At 41.5% G+C, this 20393-nt stretch overlaps 1 long non-coding RNA gene across 1 annotated transcript; it reads left to right on the top strand.

Annotated features, from left to right (window-relative positions):
• The first annotated feature begins 2572 nt into the window (after nt 1-2572).
• Nucleotides 2573-17409, top strand: LOC116667268. The gene is made up of 3 exons (XR_004324097.1): nt 2573-2750; nt 3861-3894; nt 17135-17409. It is a non-coding gene; the product is annotated as an uncharacterized LOC116667268 (long non-coding RNA).
• The last annotated feature ends 2984 nt before the right edge of the window (nt 17410-20393 follow it).

Raw genomic sequence — 20393 nt, 5'->3', positions numbered from 1 at the left:
ACAAGTCTAAGCACTTTGCTCTGACTAATTTAGCCCTCGCCACAGCCCCATGACGTGGGTGCTGTTGTATCCACATTTTTAAAATGAGGAAGCAAAGGCCGACACGGACAATTACTTGCATGAGGTCACAAGGCTAGATGCAAGCCAGGTTCAAATCCGGGCAGACCGGCTCCTGCAGTGTCTGCCTGCCTCTCCTCTGGAGGATTAGTGGAGCGTGAGTGAGAGCCACTTAGGAAAAGAGCCCGTGCTTCACAGACCTGGGTTCAAACATCTGCTTATTAGTGATGTGACCTTGGGCAAGTGATGCACCCTCTCTCAACATGTTTCCATAGTCATAAAATGAAGACAGTACCACCTGCCTTGGACCGCTGTGAGGACTGGATAATGTGTGTAAAGGACCTGATATATACAACTGGAAGAAGGGTCTTGGGATGCTAGGTTTGGGAATAAATAGGTGATTCAGTACATGCTCTTAAAGGCCTTCTGCAAACGACAGGGTTGCAGCTGAGCATGAAGGAAAATCATTGGAAAGTTTATTGGATGCCCAGGCTCTTAATTGGAATGTCCTAGACCTTCCAAGGAGTTTCAGAATCTGAGGTTTATCTTGTCAAAAATTACGGTATACCATCCAGGAATGCATCCTACAGAAACAGAGGCGTGCTAAAGGTAAATACACAAGGATGTATTATTTATAAGCAAATAAATAGGAACAACTGAAACATTTTTCAAAAAATTGGGTCTGGGTTGTATAAATGATGCAAGACATATGATGGAATGTTATAAAGACATTTAAAATACGGTTTTGGAGGACTATGTGATGACTAAAACCTCCTGGTGACTTATTAAAAGCAGCAGGTTATGGAGCAGTATATACAGCATGACCACATATACATATAAATCCATGTACATGTTCATAAAAAACTGAAAAGCCATAAACTGATGTTGACAGTAATTCTTCACCAGTGGAGATATGGGTGTTAATTGGTCTCTTCTTTGTAAATATTTTCTATTTTCCAAATTTGCAAAGGGAATATTTATTACTTTTTATATTTAAAAGGTGGTTATATATATTTTAATATGTTTCAAAACCTTGGATACATAGCTTTAATTGGGAAACTTTTAGTAACAATAATAAAGCCACCGGAGGGAAAGTGAAACATATGTCTGGTCAGCTTGGCAGGTGCCCAGGTGTTGTTTTCCTTTTATACTTTTGTAGTATGTTTGTTATTTCTGTTTTTAGGGTAGGGATTCAGAATTTGAAAAAAATTTTAGATAAATAAGTTAGGTTAGCACAGGGAACTATATTCAATTTCTTGTAATAACATATAATGAAAAAGAATCTGAAAAAAAAATGTATGTATATGTATAACTGAATCACTTTGCTGTGAAATCACCTGAAACTAACACTGTAAACCAACTACACTTCAATAAAAAATAAAATTTAAAAAATGTATACAAAAATCCTAACATAAATAAAAATTAAACAAACAAACAAATAAATAAATAAATTTTAGGTCAAGTGCAAATACTGAAATCTGTTTTCTCTGCTAAACTTTTCAAGAACTGGGGTTTTCATCCTGGTCAGCCCGGGAGGGGGTGCGCAGCCCAAATCAGCGCACTGATGTGAAGAGACTGCGCACTGATGTGAAGAGACTGCGCACAGCGAAGTTTCTAAAAGGAGGCAGTAAAAGGCATTAGTCCTGCTGCCATGAAACGGGGGAAGATGTAGGCTTCATCTTACTGTGGGCTTTCTCTCTGTTTCAGAAAATCTTAGTGTCACGGCAGAAAAAAAATTAAATTATTAAAGTCCGTGCTTAAGAAGCTGAAGAGAGGTGTTTTATGAACACCCCTGTGACCATTAAATCCATTTTACTGTGGGCAGTGATTTTATTTTCTTAAACTCGTGGTGACATGTTCGTTTGACTCATGCATACTGCTTTCTGAGGTAGCTCCCTGGTTTAAGAAGCACCCTGGAACGGAAAGGAGAAGGAATAGCAAAGGGAGGCTTGCTTGTCTGGAAAAAGGTCCCAGGGGCCAGGAGTCCTCCTGATTAGCTATGCACATGTGCCAAGGGCTCTGCAGAAGAAGGGATGCAGTTGTCATGGGGACGGGGGAGGGGGCTGCAAGGGAAATTAATGCTATCATGATGGAGGGTGGAGGTCTCACCTGTGTGGCTGTAACTTTAGACTGGGATTAGATTGGAGGGTAGTGATTATAAACTTTCACTGGGGTTGCAACACTGATGTTCCTTTGATTTTTACTATAATTGTGTATTTCTCATACATTCCTTCCAGTTGTGTGGTGTATATTGGGTTTAAATTAAAGCAAATTTAAACTCCTTTCTTTTCAGGTTTTCCTTATATCCCTTGACAATTTAAGACATGCTGGGGGTGCCGAGACGGGGCTGGGTCTGGGTTGTTACGTTTGGAAGCGGTGGGTGAGATCCTGTGAGGGGGTGAGGTAATTCACGCCAAGCGCTTAGTAAAGAGAACAGAGAATACAAACAAGAAACATCCTGGTAGAAGCCAACCTCTACAGGGCAGTGGAGGAGAGGCTTGGAAAGAAAGCCAAGAGGGAGCAGCCAGAAAGGGGACAGCAGCTCAGGAGAGGGGGAAAGCACGGCAGCCACCAGAGGACACAGGTCAGGAGGAAAGGGAGAGACTGAAAATATGAACTGTCACAGCGAGGCAAGACTGCTGAAGACTCCATGTAGAGGCAGTGATGAACCTGGAAAAAACCTCAGCAGAAAGGTGGGGACAAAACAAATGGCTGTGTGTGCTGAAGTGTGATGGGGAGGTGAAGGTGAAGCAGGGGTTGTGTTACCGCTGTGTGTGTGTGTGCATGATTTTTTTTTTTAAAACATTTTATGTAGGGATAAGAGCTGCAAAGAAAATAATACAAGATAAAGGGATAGATAATGATAAAATGGGGTGCTATTTTTAATGGAGGGCTCAGAGGAGGCCCCAGGACAGGTGACACTTGTGCAGAGAGCTGACTGCAGGGACGGAGTGGATCACAGACATCTGTGCAAAGTACTCTGTCTGGTGTGAACCTGAAGTACAAAGGCCCCAAGAAGGAATCGCTGTGTGGGGTTTTTTGTTTTTGTTTTTGTTTTTGTTTTTGTTTTTGTTTTTGTTTGTTGTTGTTTTAATTGAAGTACTGTCAGTTACAATGTGTCAATTTCTGGTGCACAGCACGATGTCCCCATCATGCGTATACATACACATATTCGTTTTCATATTTTTCACTGTGTGTGTTTTTAAGTCGGCCTTATTGAGATATAATTTTATAACCAATAAAAGTCACCAATTTTAAGTGTACATTTTGATGACTTTGACAAACGTATATATAATCATCCCTTGAGGTACCTTCTGAGGATTGGTTCCAGCCACCCCCCTCTCCACCCCCAGCAGGTGCTCAACTCCCTTATATAAAATGGTGGGGTTTTGGCACATAACCCTTATGCAATCCTCTGGGCACTTTAAATCATCTCTAGATTACTTATAATATCTAATACAATGTAAATACTATGTAAGTAATTGTAAACACAATGAAAATACTATGCAAATAGTTTCCAGTGTGTGGCAAATTCAAGCTTTGCTTTCTGGAACTTTCTGGAATTTTTTTTTCCAAATTTTTTTAAATAGAGGTGCTGGGGATTGAACCCAGGATCAACTGTTGTCTCAGCAGTTTGCTCCTTTTTCCTCACTGAATAGTATTCCCTAGTATGAATATACCAAAAGGTGTTGGTCCATTCACCAGTTGATGGACATTTGGTTGTTACCAGTGTGGGGCTATTATGAATAAAGGTGCTAGAAATATATGAAAACATGTGAACATTTTTTTTTCATTTCTCTTAGGTAAACACTTAGTAGAAAGATTTCTGGGAATAAGGTAAGTTTCTATTTAACTTTATAAGAAATTGTCAAACTGTTCATCAAAGTGGCTGTACCATTTTGCATCCCCTCCATTTTTGGTGAGAGTTCTACCAAAAATATCAAGTTTTGGCAAAGTTGCTATACATCTTTGCCAAAACTTGATATTGACAATCTCTTTACATTTAACTATTCTAATGGGTATGCAGTAGAAAATCACTGGGATTTAAATTTGCATTTCCCTCACGATGAAAAATGTTGGCCATCTTTTCATAGGCATATTTATATATCTAATTTGGTGATGTGTCAATAAACATTTCACCCACTTCTTAATTGGGTTTTTTGTCTTCTTATTATTAAAGTTGTAAAAGTTCTTTGTATATTCTAGATTTGAATTCTTTATTTGTGTGTTTACAAATGTTCCCTCCCAGGCTGTAGTGTGCCCTTTCATTTTCTTAACAGCATTTTAAAAATAGCAAAACCTTTAATTTTGGTGATGCTCAATTTATTCTTTTCTGGTTCATGATTTTTTTGTCCTAACTTTTTTTTTGCTCAACCCAAATTATAATTTTTTCCTACTTTTCTTTCTAGGAGCTTCCTCTATGATTTTATATCTTAAGTTCAGGTTTATTACCCAATTTGAATTAAGTTTGAATATGATCTGAGGTTCATGTTTATATGATGTTCAAGTATTTGTTAAACAGATAATCCACTCCCCATTGAATTTGATATCTTTGCCAAAAATCAATTCAGCATATACACATGGTTGCTTTTCTGGTCTCTATTTTTTCCCCTTTGATCTAATTATTGATTTCTGCAGTTATATTTTAAGTCAGTTAAGAGGAAAAAGACGAATTTGAAACAAAAAATACATGTATATTGTCTTTTATTTGCCTATACAGTTACCTTTACTGGAGTTCTTTGTTCCTTCATGCTGATTTGAATCACTGTTTAGAGCCCTCTGATCCCAGCCTGGAATGCTCCCTCCAGTAGTTCTTGGAGGGGGGGGTTGGCTAGGAACAAATGCTCTCAGGTTTTATTGCATGTGAATGTCTTAATTTTTCCTTCATTTTGGAAGGCTTGCTCGGCTGGATTTAGAATTCTTGATTAATCTTTTTCTTCCAAGATTTTGACTATGCCATCCCACCGCCTTCTGGCCTCCACGGTTCCTGATGAGAAGTACACTGCTGATCTTTGCGAGGCTCCATACTCATGAGTTGCTTAGTTTTTGAAGCTTTCATGAGTCTCTCTCTGTCTTTGACCTTCAGTGGGGTGACTGATGTGCCCAGCTGTAGATCTCTTTAATTTATCCTACTTGAAATTTGTTGAGTTTATTGAGCATGTAGATTAATGTTTTGCATCAAATTTGGGAAGTGTTCAGCCACTATTTCTTCAAATATTCTTTCTGCCCATTTCTCTCTCTCCTCTCTTTTCAGAACTCCCATCATACGTATGTTGGTATGTTTGATAGTGCCCACAGATCTCTGAGACTCTGTTCATTTTCCTTCCTTCATTTTTCTTTCTCTTCCTCAGATGGATAATCTCAATGGACCTATTTTCAAATTTGCTGATCCTTTTTCTGCTCAAATTTGCTGCTGAGCCCATTAATGCCTTCATTTAAAGGATTATACTCTTTGATTCTCAAATTTCTAATTTCTATTTGTGTGTATATACATATATAATTATAGTAGATATATACACATACGATTTCTATCTCTTCCTAGTCTTTTTGTTGAAACATTGTTCTCACACTTTTCTTTAGATCTTTATACATGATTTCCTTTAGTTCTTTGAACATATTCAAAATATCTGACCTAAAGTTTTGTCTAGTAAGTCCAAAGTCTGGACCCCCTCAGAGATAATTTTCTATTGACTGACTTTTCTTTCCTGTGCATGGGGCATATTTTGTTTTTCTTTGCATCTCTCAAAACGTTTTGTTGAAATTATGTAATGTGGCTCATCTGAAAGTCAGAATCACCCTCTCTTTAGGGTTTATGGTTGTTGATGTTTGTTTACTGACTGTTCTGAACTAATTCCATTGAGTCTGTAGTTTGTAATCATGTATGTCGTCTGAAGTCTCTGCTTGGTTAGTTAAGAGGTCAGCTCATCAGAAATTTCCTTAAATGCCTGGAACCAGTAAGTCTCCCAGTCTTTGCTGTGGGGCTCTGTGTGTATGCTGGGGAACACATTCAACATGCAGCCAGACAGTGTACGTTTCTGCTTTGGTCTTCACTTGCTGCTTGCACACAGCCTCAAGGTCAGCCAGAGATGAACGCAGAGAGCCTTCGCAGGTTTCTCCTGAGGATGCACATAGATCTGAGCATGCACACTGTCCTCCATGGGCACATGACCATCTAGATTCCCAGCAACAGGTCAGAGCTTTTCAAAGCCTCCTATGGACATCTCATTACCCAGCTTTTACTTTTAAGCTTTTGGAGAACGTATTCTTTGCCCCAAATGCTATATCACTGCCTCAGACGGCTGCAATGTTAGACAGTTGCTTGTGACTGCTTCCAGCAAACACCCCTAGGGAAAAGGCTTTGTGCACCGGGCAAGCTCCTAGTCAGGTTAAATAGAAATCTTGTGAGTGGTCTCTTTCAGTGTACCATCGAATGGGTCAAAAAATGACAGTTCTCTGGGAATGAGGCTTGAGTCCCAACCCCATTTTGCCCCCTCTAGTGGCCACCAGGCTGCTGGCTTTCACTGTGATTGTGGGCTGTTTGTTTTCAGAGCTACTGAAGAGTTGGGAAAATGGGCATGAAAACTGGGGAGATTAAAATACCACAAACCTTGAAATTCAGCTACTTTTCTTGAGTAAAGGCTCCTCCATGTGCTGAAAGTTTTTGGTTAATTTCCAGAGTAAGAAAAAGTTGACTCTGACTAATTTTCCCGGTGGTCTCACCACCATTATGGAAGAGAAGTTTTTGGAGGTTCTTCTTCTGCCATTCTTTCTGACATCCTGTCCCTTTGATCTACATGTTTGTCTAGGTACAGATGTCTCCTTGAACACTGCATCTTTAAATCTTAAAGTCAGGTAGTGTGAATATTCCAACTTGGTTCTTATTTTTCAAAATTGTTTTCAGTATTCTAAGTCATTTGCATTTACCTATAAATTTTAGATGTGACTTGCCAGTGTTTACCCAATGAGCCAACTGGGATTTTGATTAGGGTTCTCTAAATCTATAAATCAATTTTGGGAAAAACGACACTAAAAAATATTGAGTCTTCCAATTCATAAACATGATATATCTCTCCATTTACTTAGGTCTTCTCTAATTTTTCTCAACACTATTTTGTAGTCTTCAGTGTACAGATCTTGAACGTATTTTCCAAACTATATCAATAAATATTTAAATTTAATTGTTTATTGCTAGAGAGATATAATTTTATATGTCAATATTGCTAAACTCACCTAAGAGTTTAGCTACTGTTTTTGTAAAATCATTAGTATTTTATACATATACAATCATGTCACATCATCTGTTAATACAGTCAGTTTTGCTTTTTGCTTTTGACGCCTATGCATTTGACTTCTTTTTCTGAATTTACTGAACTGATGAGCACATCTGGTATGAAGTAAAATAGAAAAAGCAAGAGTAGATATTCCTGTCTTGCTCTAGATCGTAGAGGCGAAGCATTCTATTTTTTATCACGAAGTATAATTGTTAGATGTACCAGATTGAGGAAATTCTCTTCCATTCCTGCTTTCCATTCCAATCCATTTATTGCTGAGTTTTTCAAAACCATAAATGGGTGCTAAATTTTGTCAAATGCTTTTTCAGCATCTATTGAGATGATCGTATAATTTTTCCTTGTAAATCTGTTAACATGGTGAACTACATTGATTTTTCACATGTTAACCAAATCTTACTTTCCTGGCATAAACTTCACTTGGTAATGCTGTATTCTGAATTATATTACTAGATTTTACTTGCTAAATGTTTGCTAAGAATTTTTTCTATGTTCCTGGAGGATATTAGTCTGCAATTTACTTTTCTTGTAATGTCTTGTGTGGTTTTGTTATCAGGACAATATTAGCCTCAGAGAATGAGTTGGGAAAATGTTCCCTCTTCTTTTTTTTTTTTTTAATTGAAATATAGTTAATTTACAGTGTTGTATTTCTAGTGTACAGCCTAGTGATTCAGATATACATATAGATAGATAGATACATAGATATATTCTTTTTCATTACAGGTTACTACAAGCCATCAAATACTGTTCCCTGCACTATACAGTAGGACCTTGTTGTTTATCCCTCTTTTATTTTCTTGAAGAGTTTGTATACAATTGGTATTATTCCTTTTCTAAATGTTGGGTATAATTCATCAGCGGAACCCCTGAGCCTAGAGGTTACTTTGTAAGAAGTTTTTTTTAAGACACTTTTATTTAGAATGGTTTCCCAGCTGACATTGATACATTATTAACAAAAATCCGTACTTTATTCCTTTTTTAATTTTAATTATAAATCAATTTTTATTGATTTATAATCATTTTACAATGTTGTGTCAAATTCCAGTGTAGAGCACAATTTTTCAGTTATACATGCACATATATATATATTCATTGTCACATTTTTTTCTCTGTGAGCTACCATAAGATCTTGTATATATTTCCCTGTACTATACAGTATAATCTTGTTTGTCTATACTACAATTTTGAAATCCCATCTATCCCTTCCCACCCCTCGCCCCTTTGGCAACCACAAGTTTGTATTCTCTGTCTATGAGTCTATTTCTGTTTTGTATTTATGCTTTGTTTGTTTGTTTGTTTTTCTTTGTTTTTTTTTTTTTTTTAGATTCCACATATGAGTGATCTCATATGGTATTTTTCTTTCTCTTTCTGTCTTACTTCACTTAGAATGACATTTTCCAGGAGCATCCATGTTGCTGCAAATGGCGTTATGTTGTCGGTTTTTATGGCTGAATAGTATTCCATTGTATAAATACACCACCTCTTCTTTATCCAGTCATCTGTTGACAGACATTTAGGCTGTTTCCATGTCTTGGCTATTGTAAATAGTGCTGCTGTGAACATTGAGATGCAGGTGTCATTTTGAAGTAGGATTCCTTCTGGATATATGCTCAGGAGCAGGATTCCTGGGTCATATGGTAAGTCTATTCCTAGTCATTTGAGGAATCTCCATACTGTTTTGCACAGTGGCTGCACCAAACTGCATTCCCACCAGCAGTGTAGGAGGGTTCCCCTTTCTCCACAGCCTCTCCAGCATTTGTCATTTGTGGATTTTTGAATGATGGCCATTCTAACTGATGCGAGATGATACGTCATTGTAGTTTTGATTTGCATTTCTCTGATAATTAGTGATATTCAGCATAGTCTTGGAAGTCCTAGCCACAGCAATCAGGCAAGAGAGAGAATAAAAGGGATCCAAACTGGAAAAGAAGAGGTAAAAGTGTCACTATATGCCAATGACATGTTACTATATATAGAAAACCCTAAAAGGTCCACACAAAAACTACTAGAGCTGATCAAAGAATTCAGCAAGGTAGCAGGTTACAAGATTAACGTTCCAAAATCAGTTGCATTTCTTTACACTAATGGTGAATCAACAGAAAAAGAAAGTAAAGAAACAATTCCCTTTAAAATAGCACCCAAAGTAATAAAATACCTAGGAATAAACCTAACCAAGGAGGTGAAAGAATTATACACAGAAAACTATTAACCATTAATGAAGGAAATTAAAGAAGGCTTTAAAAAATGGAAAGATATCCCATGCTCTTGGATTGGAAGAATCAATACTGTTAAAATGGTCACACTGCCCAAGGCAATCTACAGATTTAATGCAATCCCTATCAAATTACCCAGGACATATTTCACAGAACTAGAACAAAACATAATAAAATTTGCATGGAACCACCAAAGACCTAGAATTGCCAAAGCATTACTGAAGAGAAAGAAAGAGGCTGGAGGAATAACTCTCCCAGACTTCAGACAATACTATAGAGCTACATTCATCAAGACAGCATGGTATGGGTACAAAAACAGACATATGGACCAATGGAACAGAACAGAGAGCCCAGAAATGAACCCACAAACTTTTGGTCAACTCATCTTCGACAAAGGAGGCAAGAATATACAATGGAATAAAGACAGTCTCTTCAGCAAATGATGTTGGGAAAACTGGACAGCCACATGTAAAGCAGTGAAGCTAGAACACTTCGTACACCATACACAAAAATCAACTCAAAATGGATCAAAGACTTAAACATAAGACAAGATACAATAAACCTCCTAGAAGAAAATATAGGCAACACATTATCTGACATACATCTCAAAAATGTTCTCCTAGAACAGTCTGCTCAAGCAATAGAAATAAAAGCAAGAATAAACAAATGGGACCTAATGAAACATACTTCACTCTTATTTAAAAATTTTTTACCTAATGTCCTTTTTTGTTGTTTTTCCAGATCATCTAGGGCACACAATACTTCTAGTCATCGTGTCACTTTAGGATCTTTTTGGTTGTGACAGTTTCTAAGACTTCCCTTGTTTTTGATGATCTTGAATTTTTGAGGAGTACTGTCCAAAGTGTTTTCCAGAATGTCTCTAAACTGAAGCTTATTTGATGTTTTTTCATGATTAGACTGGGGTAGTGAGTTTTGGGGAAGAAGACCACAGAGCTAAAGTACCACTCTTATCACATGATACTAAGGATACATCCTATTAACATAATTTACCATTATTGATACTAACTTTGATCACCCAGCTGAGAACTGATTTTCAGGTTTCTTCACTGTAAATTTACTAATTTTACTATTAGGAAGTTTGAATGATACATTTAATTTCATTAATAGATAAAGGGCTATCAATAACTTATTTCTTAAGTTAGGTTTATGTTTTTCAAGGACGTTGTCCGTTTTGTTTAAGTTGCTGAATTTATTAACATAAATTGTTCATACTTCTCCTTTATGTCCTCTGCATGTTTGTAGAATCTGGAATGGTGCTCCTCTCTCATTCTTAATAATAGTAATTTGTGTCTTTTCTCTTTTTAATTTTTTCTGTATCTTTTCTTGTCTTTTTTATGTCTTATTTATCAGATGGACTCGGGGGTTATAAATTGTATAGATCTCACGGAATTAGCTTTTGGTCTCATTGATTATTTTCTATTGTTATATTTTCCAGTTTATCCATTTCTTTTTTATCTTCACTGTTTCCTTTTTTCTTGGCCTTAATTTGCTCTTCCTTATATAGGCTGTTCAGAAGGAAGCCTCATTCTTTGATTTTTGGAGCTATTTATATCATATAAGTATATAATGCTATAAATTTCCCTCTAAGTACTGCTTTAACTGAAACCAACAAATTTTGCTGTGTTATATTTCCATTTTTAATTGGTCAGCTGTCTTCTAATTTCCCTTGTGACTTCTTCTTTGGACTATTTAGAAGTATGTTGTTTAATTTCCAAAGTTTTCTGTGTTCCTCATTCAATTGTATTGATCCAAATTTCCATCTGGTAGCATATTCCCCCCGAAGAATTAACTTCCTGTAATATTTCTTACGGTAGGTTTGATGGTGATAAACAGCTCATATTTTACTATCTGAAAAAACTTTTATTTCTATTTCACTTCTGAAAGCTATTTTTTCCTGGGTATGAAATTCTAGATTGACAGTTTTCTTTGTTCAGTGCTTAAAATACGTCATTCCGTTGTCGTCAGGCTGACATCGTCTCTGACAAGAATTCTTCTGACATTCTTATTTTTCTTTCTGGGTGTCTTTTTCTTTTGGCTGCTTGAAAAATTTTCCCTCTATCTTCGGTTTTCAGCAATTTAATTACGGTGTTCCTTCATGTAGTTTTGTTTCTTCTGCTTGGGTTTCATTGAGATTCTTGAATCTATGGTTTATAGGTTTCATCAAATTTGGAAAAATTTTGGCCATTGTATCTTTATTTTTTCCCTCTCTTTTCCATTCCTTCTAGGATCCTGCTTATAAGTTTATCAGACTGCTGGATATTTTTTCATGTATCACTGAAACTCTGGAGGTTGGTTTTTTTTTTTTTTCCAATCTTTTTTTCTCTCTGTACTCAATTTTGAAGAGTTTCCATTGCTATGTCTTTACATTCACCAGTATTTCTTCCTGCTATATCTAATCTACTGGTAACTCTAGTGTGTTTTTCATTTCAGATATTGTATTCTCCATCTTCAGAAGCTCCATTGCATTTCTCACCTTGTCATATTTGTCTTTTCCTGCACTTTCTTGAACAGTGGAGCATATTTATAATTCTTAATATCCTTGTCTGCTATTTCTATCATTTCTGTCATTTCTGGATCTGTTTCTATGGGTTATTTTTTCTCCTAATAATAGTTCATATTTTCTTGCATTTTGCATGCCTCACAATTTTTGGTTGGTTGGCGGACATTGTGATTTTCACATTTTTGGGTGCTAGATATCTTTCATGTTCCTTTAAAAGATATAGGGCTTAGTTATAGGAGGCTGTAAGCTCCTTGGATTATCTTTGCTCCTTTCATGCTTTGCTGTTAAGCTCTCTTAAGCTCCTTGGATTATCTTTGCTCCTTTCATGCTTTGCTGTTAAGCTCTCTCTTGGGTCTGGAGCAGTCTTCAGTCCAGGTCTAATACAACCCAACTACGAAGGAGGCATCTTCCTCAGGACTGTACCTGATGTCTTGTGTATCACAAAGGCTGTCCAGGCTGGCTGGTGGAAACACAAATTATTCTTATCTACATATGAGCTCTAAGAATATTTAGCCTTCTCTCTGCAAGGTTCTTTTCTGAGATTCAAGTAACTTCCTTTTCACAAAGCGGCAGATCGGTATTCATCTAGACACTTGAGTGGTTCCTTCTACAGATATCCAGAACTCTTCTCTGTTCACTATTCTGTCCCACAAATTTTAGTATCCTTGCCTCCCCCTCCCCTATTCTGGTCTCTTTATCCTGAACTCAGCCTGATCATCAGACGGTTTGGGAACCCGCTCCCTGCCATACAGTGTCTCCAGGCACTAAGACAGAGCAATGTAGGGCTTACCTCACTTCCCTTCTCTCAGAAATATCAGTCATGAACTGCCTGTTGTCTGGTGTCTGGAAAACGTTTTTAAAAAATTTTTGTCCAGTTTTCTCTGACCTTTTCTTAAGGCATGAAGGTAAATCCAGTCCCTGTATCCTATCATGGGATGAGGAAGAAGTCTATGTTATTCTTTTAAGACATTTTGTAGGGGGGTAGGAATACTAACTTAAAATTTAGACAGAATCAAGGGAAATTTTTTCTTTCTGCTGGAAAAGATATTTCCTTCTGCAGGCAAGAGAGAACAAACCATTAGAGTTAAAGGCTGTAAGTGAAAGAAAAACAACTGTTTTCTCTCCTCTTACAACACTTCTGACACTGTGTGGGGGGTGGTGGGTAGGCGCAGAGCAGCTCAATTCTTACAGTAACTACCTGGAGTTAGCATGGACTCCCAGGTTAAGGGCTCAGTCCCACAAAACTGCCCCCAACTTGGGACACCGATTTTAAGTCCCAGGTTGTGACCTGTATTTCTGGCCAACCAGCTATAAATCAGGGCTTCCACAATTCCTTCCTTTTGTTCAGTCATTTGCTAGAACAGCACACAAAACTCAGGGAAACACTTACTTACATATTTTACGCATTATGAAGGATACAACTCAGGAAAAGCCAGTGGAAGAGATGGACGAGACGAGGTCTGAGATGGGGGTACACAGGGCTCCCACCCCACCTCCAGGCGCACCACCCCTCCAACACCCCTGTGTGGTCAGGAACCTGGGCGCTCTCTCAACCCCCTCAATTAGGGCTTTCATGGAAACTTCATGACATCAGGATTGATTAAATCACGGGCTATTAGTGATCAACTCAACCTCCAGCCCCTCTCCCCTTCCCACGAGTGAGAGGCGGAGCTGAAAGTGCCAGCTTTCTCGTCCCGTGGTTGGTTACCCCGGCAAACAGTCCCCATCCTTAGGTGGCGTGCCCGAAGCCACCTCACTAACAGCAGCTCAGGTGTGGTTGAAAGGGGCTTGTTATGAATAACAAAAGATGTGGCTTTCAGCTTTATCACTCCACTCCAAATATTCCAACAAAAGATGCTCCATTGCCCTCACTGCTTAGGTGATTACAAGGGTTTTAGGAGCTCTGGCCAGGAGCCAGGGACCAAGACCAGAATATCTGTTTCTTACTATCTCACAGTATCACGGCAATACTGGGTGGAAAGTTCCAAGACGCTCACTTCAGGTGACATTTATTTTCTCTGCGATGTGGGAGGTACAGTAATCCAGTAAAAATGGTGTTAAGATGTAAGGTTCAGAGAGCAGCTAGTAAAGGCAAGGAGGACCAAGTCGAGCTAACCAGGGAAGAGAAAAAGAAACGGGTGACCAGGTTAGAGGACCCATGTTGGAAAGCATACATTTGTAACGATGCTAATCAAGGAGCGAGGTAACTTGAGTGGCAGGAGGAAGCCCCGTGTGAAAGTGTGAAATGAGGTGCCTGATCATGCGACCACGGCACCACAAACCCAAGGCTCACAGACATTGAGACTGATGGAAATCACTGCTCAGGGCTTCTACAGCCACCAGACAGACATCCAAGCAAGGCTGATTGGTGGAAGGGGCTGCATTTTCAGCCCTATCTCTGGGTCTGGCTGTAAAGCCTTCCCCAGATTCTTGGCTCCTGTTACTCCATTAAAAATAGTGAAACATTCATACATGGTCAGACGTTGAGGTCAGAACCACGCCTTTAACCCTCGGGAAAGAGCACCCCTCGGGGAGGGCATGGGGTGGGGGGTGGGGCTTTCAAAGAGGCACTGTTTGAAGAGGCCAGTTGGCTTCACATGAACTGACCATACACGAGGCCTTTCCTCTGGACCTTCTTTGCTGGCAGTTCTCACCAGCTTTAGCCCTGGATTTGCCTTTGGTCTCTATTTAGTACCCAAGTTTTGCCCAAATTTTATATCCAAGTGTGGGAGTGGCCCCAGCCAGGTCCCCATTCTTTCCTTCACAAGCTGAGGTCTAGCATCCCTTCAGAGCCTCTTTGCATGAATTAGTAAAAGGTGGTCCTTTTCGTAAATGTGCATAGGGGGTCTCATGGGGGTTCCTAGCTTCACAAGCAGAATGGAAGTTAGAGCTCAGCCCCCGCCCACCTCCTCGGCTGGCCACACTGGTGCGGTGTGTAACCCCCGCAACTGTCCACAGCTGCCACACACCCTTGATCTTCTTGCCTTGATTTCCTAACTCCTTCCTTGATATTAACAATTTCTAGTGGCGTCACCTGCCGGGCAGGGTCCTGGCCTCTCAATTTGCTGCCTCCTGTAGGTCAGTACAGTTGCCCTTTCAGGATGGCCCCGGTTCCACCCAGGTGTTAATCCCTGAGCCAGTGATGGTCAGGGCAGGTTGTCCTAGGAGAACCTGCCTCTCCCGGGGGTGTGGGATCTAGTGTCTGCCAGTGTCTTCCATCCAGGCTATCTGAGGCAACCTGAGTTCCTGGGACCCCTTGGGGAGCTGAGCTGTGGCTTTCCTACCCTCCCCACCACTGGCTGTCCATCCACGTGACAAGCCAGGCCTTCCATCCTTCTGTGTTCCTGCTGGTCACTCTCATGTCCAGAAGAGCCTGGGCCATGCCCCTCAAACCACACTGATCAGCTGGGCCTCGTTCTGACCTTTCACCCGGATGCTGCCAGACATCCTGTGACCCTGAGCCTGACCCGCAGGTGTCTTTTCAGGGGGTCTTCATTCTCCTGACCTCAGCGTTTAGTTAGGGATCGTCCCCTGCTCCTTGGGTCCATCCCAGTGCCTGGGAACACCGACACATGGAACCATGAAAGTCCAATGTCAAACTTTAGAGTGGTTCTTTGAGAAAGTTTTGGTGGGAGAAGGGTCTGAAGTTGATGGCCAAAAACGAGGCCTGGAAAGGGGCCAAGGTAATATTTCTCAATTGTGTCTTGTTGATGAAAAAAATTAATCAATGATTGACCTAAGAAAGAAACGGACAATTTTACTGTAGCTAACCTAAGGATTATAACTCGGAAGAAAGTCTTTCAGAAAGCTCTGAGGACTGTTCTGCTCATTAGAGGTCAAAGTGCAGTTATGCAGTGTTTGAGACAAAGGGTTATACAGCAAATGATGCATGGACAGTTTATACAATCCAGATCTACATGTACAAAGCGAGTAGTAGGTCACCATGAGCCTTTACAAGATTAAGAAGGAAAGTTACAGGGAGAGGGTATAGCTCAGTGGTAGAGTGCGTGCTTAGCACACACAAGGTCCTGGGTTCAATCCAGTACCTCCATTTAAAAAAATTGTACATATATTTATTTTTATATATATATATATATATATATATATATATATATATATATATATATATATATATATATATACCTAATTACTTCCCCCAAAAAAATAAAATAAAAATTCAGCAAAAAAAAAAAGACTCCCAAATAAAAAAAATTTTTGGAAAAAAATGAGGGAAAATTATCTCCTAAGGAGTTATCTGAGGAATGGGTCACCGGTGACCCTTCACAAGACTGAGAAGGAATGTTGTCACTTAAGATACATAACACACATTAAAGGGGAGAGAGGAGACCCAAATGGGTGGGCACAGAAAAATTCAATGCTTAAATTTTTCTTGTCTTGCCATAAAATAAGAATTTTATTTCATCGCTCCTATGAAACACTAGTTCCACAGGGCATTTTATGGGTAAGAAAAAAAAAAGAATTTGATCGAATATATTTGAGAAATCCAGAATTAGAAGCAGCTAAATAGATTCCTCTGTTGCAGGACTTCTCAGGGCTTTTAGTGTGCAAATACCTGTACCGTACCTGCAGAGGGGATCGGAGCGCAGCTCCTCCCGAGCTGATCTGATTACAGAGCACGTCCCAGGGCCAGTGCTCTGCGGAATACTCTCAGGGAAAGGTGGCCTGCAGATCCTTCCCTGTTTCCCATCATTGTTTTATCAGGGATTGTTGCTTGGGACTCCTCAGGTGAGGGGGGAGCCTGGACCCCTCTGCGGTCCTGTCAGCTGCTGGTAACGCTGAGAAGGAACCACCGGAGACGCCTGCTGCTGCTGCTGGCTCTGGGTGCAAACCCCTCAGCACCTGGTTGATCTGTGTTTAGCACGCAGGATTGATTCTCTCACTTTTGCATTCTCAAACCTGCTGGAACAACGCTGTTCTTGAAATATGCTAATGCTTCCCTTTGAAACAACTGCCCTGCTCATTTCAAAATGATGGGTTTTCTCTTTCAGCCCTTTTATTGAGCTCTCTTTGATTAAAGATGTCTTTTTAAACAGTTCTCAGCTCTCAGCCCCACCCCACCAATGAAAGAACATGACGGGGAGGAGCAGCTTGGAAAGAATGAGCCACGACTTCCACCCCAAGCCGCGTGCTCGGCGGAGCCGAGGGCAGAGCCTCTTTCTACATCAAAACAGGGCTTCCTCCTGGCGCCGCTCCATCTTTAATGAGCAGGTGAGGGCTCTGCTTTCTGGAATGAAGATGCGCCGTGGTGACTGATCTGTCAGGAGAGAAGTGGTCACAGTGGGATGCAGGGTATTTGGAGAAAGCTGGAGGCCCCAGTCCTCAGCAGCGAGCAACGGGCTGAAAAAAGAAACCAGAAAGTTGAGAAAACATGCATTGAGTTCAGGTTTTCATAGTGCGGGTTCTCACAGAACAGAGTTCTGGGTGGAGCGGGCTTCAGACACCAGGGAGGGGTTGGAATTAGGAACTTCGAGGGGCCAGTCATTCAGGAGCCTCTCTCTGCTGCTGGGTGCACCAGGGGTGGCAGGAAGAGGATGCCCAGACCTGTGAGGTGGGGCCGGCCCTCTTCTGACGGAACCGCTGGGGAGATGGACAGGTACAGGGATCATTACCGCAGAGGAACAGATATGAAACATGTGAGCATGCTGTACTCAGTGGGCAGAACAGAGCTCAGACAAGAAAGAGCTCCTGTGGGTTGGGTCTGTAGCAGGGTTTGTGCCAGAGGCCACATTTGAGCTGGATTTCAGGTTTCATAGGCAGCCATGTCATGACACTTCTTGTCACCTCCCTAGCCTCCGCTTCCCACGTTGCCACTTCCTAACAGAACAGTGACTTAATTCTGGCATTTACCTCTTGCCAGCACAGTCCGTGGGCTTCCGGAAATGTTTAACTCTCTTTAAGCCGTTCCCTTGGTGACATCATTGTTTCGGTTGCGGGGTATGGACTCTGTGGGTCCAATCAGGGTAAATTTCTAGAGTCCTGCTTGGGATTCTGGGGCAGAAGCACATTGGATACCATTGAGAAAAGTCTTTCTGCATAAGGGAGCCATCCAACAGCCCCACGGGGAGCCTCCGAGACTGGACAGCTAACTGGAGAAACGGAAATGGTCTTTGATGTCGTCCCTGAGCCTCTGATGCTAAACCGGAAGCCCTTCTGTCTTGTCAGTCAACAGAGCTCTCGCTGGCTAGTGCAAAGGACATAAAATCGTAGCGTATGCAGAAGGCCAGCACGTGGCGGGAAGCTGACTCTAGGCTGCACGTACAGGCACAGCTCCTGGTACTCACCCATCTGCAGAACCGGTGTGAAGGGCACCTGTTACATCCATCAACCCGGGGCGCCTCTGCCCTGGCCAGCAAGGTGGGTGCCCGACCCCAGCCTGCTCCACACACAGGTGGCTTCAGATAGGGACCAGCTCAGCCAGGGTGGTCCGGGACTTTGCCGATTTTTACCACCGATAACCTCACACACCATCCGTGCCAGGCAAAGCAGGACAGCTGGTCACCCTCCCATCCAGTTGAAGCTTCAGGAGAGCCCAGCTGATTGGCGGAACCCACGGCCACCTGGCAGTAAGGGGCCCGGGCCTCTGTGTTGAAAAGATGTGATTCCCAGTGTGACTGACCATCAAAATGCGGGGAGGATGTTTGAGCAGCCAAGACTGACCGATGTACAATTAGCCACCATCACCAGCCTTCCCAGGTCGGTGAGCAGTAACCTTTACCACTTCTAACCTGGCTTGCAGCCAGAGCATCCTACCTGATCCAAGAGGCTTTCGGCAGCTCCTAGGAGAGAACGTTTGAGCTGGTTGGGAGCGGATGCCCTAGTGTTTTTTTAGTGTTAGGTAACATGTTTACTGTGTGCACGGCAATTGAAGGTCTGACGACACAATCAGTACTATTGTCTCATGTAACTCTAAACCGAAACGGTCTGTGTTTGAATTGCAAATGGTGTGTGTAATGTGCTGCTGTGTACAGAACGGCAGTGTCCATTATGGGTGCCAAAAACCATTCTGATGGCAGCTAAACTCTGAAGTGGTCTTTGAGTACTTGGAATAAGTTTGATTTGAGAAAAGAGGGAGGCAGGGCACACGGCTAGGGCTTCCCTCGTAGGAGTGCGGATTTAACCCATTTTACCTTGGGGGGCTGGGACAAAGGAGTGAGAAATAGTTGAATCGACAGAAAGGGAGAGCAATAAAATCATTTTATTTATTAAATGAGAGACAGGATTTAATGCTTTAAGCCTCGGTGAGAAAGAGCTGTGCATTCCTTCCGTAAATAGGGTATTTTGGCTCCAGCACCAAGGTCCAGATGACAAAGAACTCCCTGAACACAGATCTCCATGAACCAGGGCGTGCATGGAGGGGTGGTACGGGAGGTGGGGGGTCTCACGAATCGTTTATGAAACCGTCTCCTGTGCGTCCAGCATGTGGAGGAGTCTTGTCAGTGTCACCTACAGTTGCCACTGAAATGCACGTGACACGACACATCCCCTGCAGGTCTGGGCAGGGAGCCCGCCAGCCTGCCCTGCAGCCACGCGCCCCTTCCAGGTCCTTCTAGTGGGACAGCAACAGCTGGCCTGCTGCCTGCTGCCGGACAGCCACGGCCACGGTGGTGGAGCCAGCCGCCGGGGAATGTCGCACACCCACCCTCGGGGGCAGATGGGCTGAGGGGCAGATTAGCCGTGCTACTTGCAAAATCCTTCTGCCCTCTCAGGTGAGCCCAGGTGAGATTCAGGTCTCCTGGAGAGGCAGGCAGGACAGGCGGTCTGACACTCATTTCGGAGATGAGTGAACTAAGATTCCACCGGAGTGTAACTCACCCCTACCACGTGTTTTTGTTTGTTTTTTTAAAATAGAGGCTCTGGGGATTGAATGCAGGCCCTCATGCATGCTAAGCACACACTCTACCACTGGGCTATACCCCCACTCCCAATAGTTTATTTTATTTTACTGTATTTTTATTTTATTTTCTTAATGGGGGGACCGGGGATTGAGCCCCGGACCTGATGCCTGCTAAGCATGTGCTCTGCCACTGAGCTCTGTCCTCCCCTAAATCACCCAGCTTGGTGAGTGCGACAAGGCCCTATAAGAAGAGATTTGTCCCCGGTGGCTCTGCCTGTCGCAGGTTAGAGGCAAAGAGAGGATGCAGAACCGTTTGTTCAATTTGTTCAATTTCAACCATCAAAAAACAAAGTCAATCATTTTAAAATGCTTGAATATTCCCAAATATCCCCCTTCTTCGGGCAGATTCATTTCATCCCGTAATGGATTGGTGTCTGCTGGAGGGCTGAGCTACTTGG

The sequence above is a fragment of the Camelus ferus genome, chromosome 11 (genome assembly GCF_009834535.1).
Source record: "Camelus ferus isolate YT-003-E chromosome 11, BCGSAC_Cfer_1.0, whole genome shotgun sequence".
Classification (NCBI taxonomy): domain Eukaryota; kingdom Metazoa; phylum Chordata; class Mammalia; order Artiodactyla; family Camelidae; genus Camelus; species Camelus ferus.
Note: the sequence above shows the minus strand (reverse complement) of the source record. Positions and strands in the feature narration are given on the sequence as shown.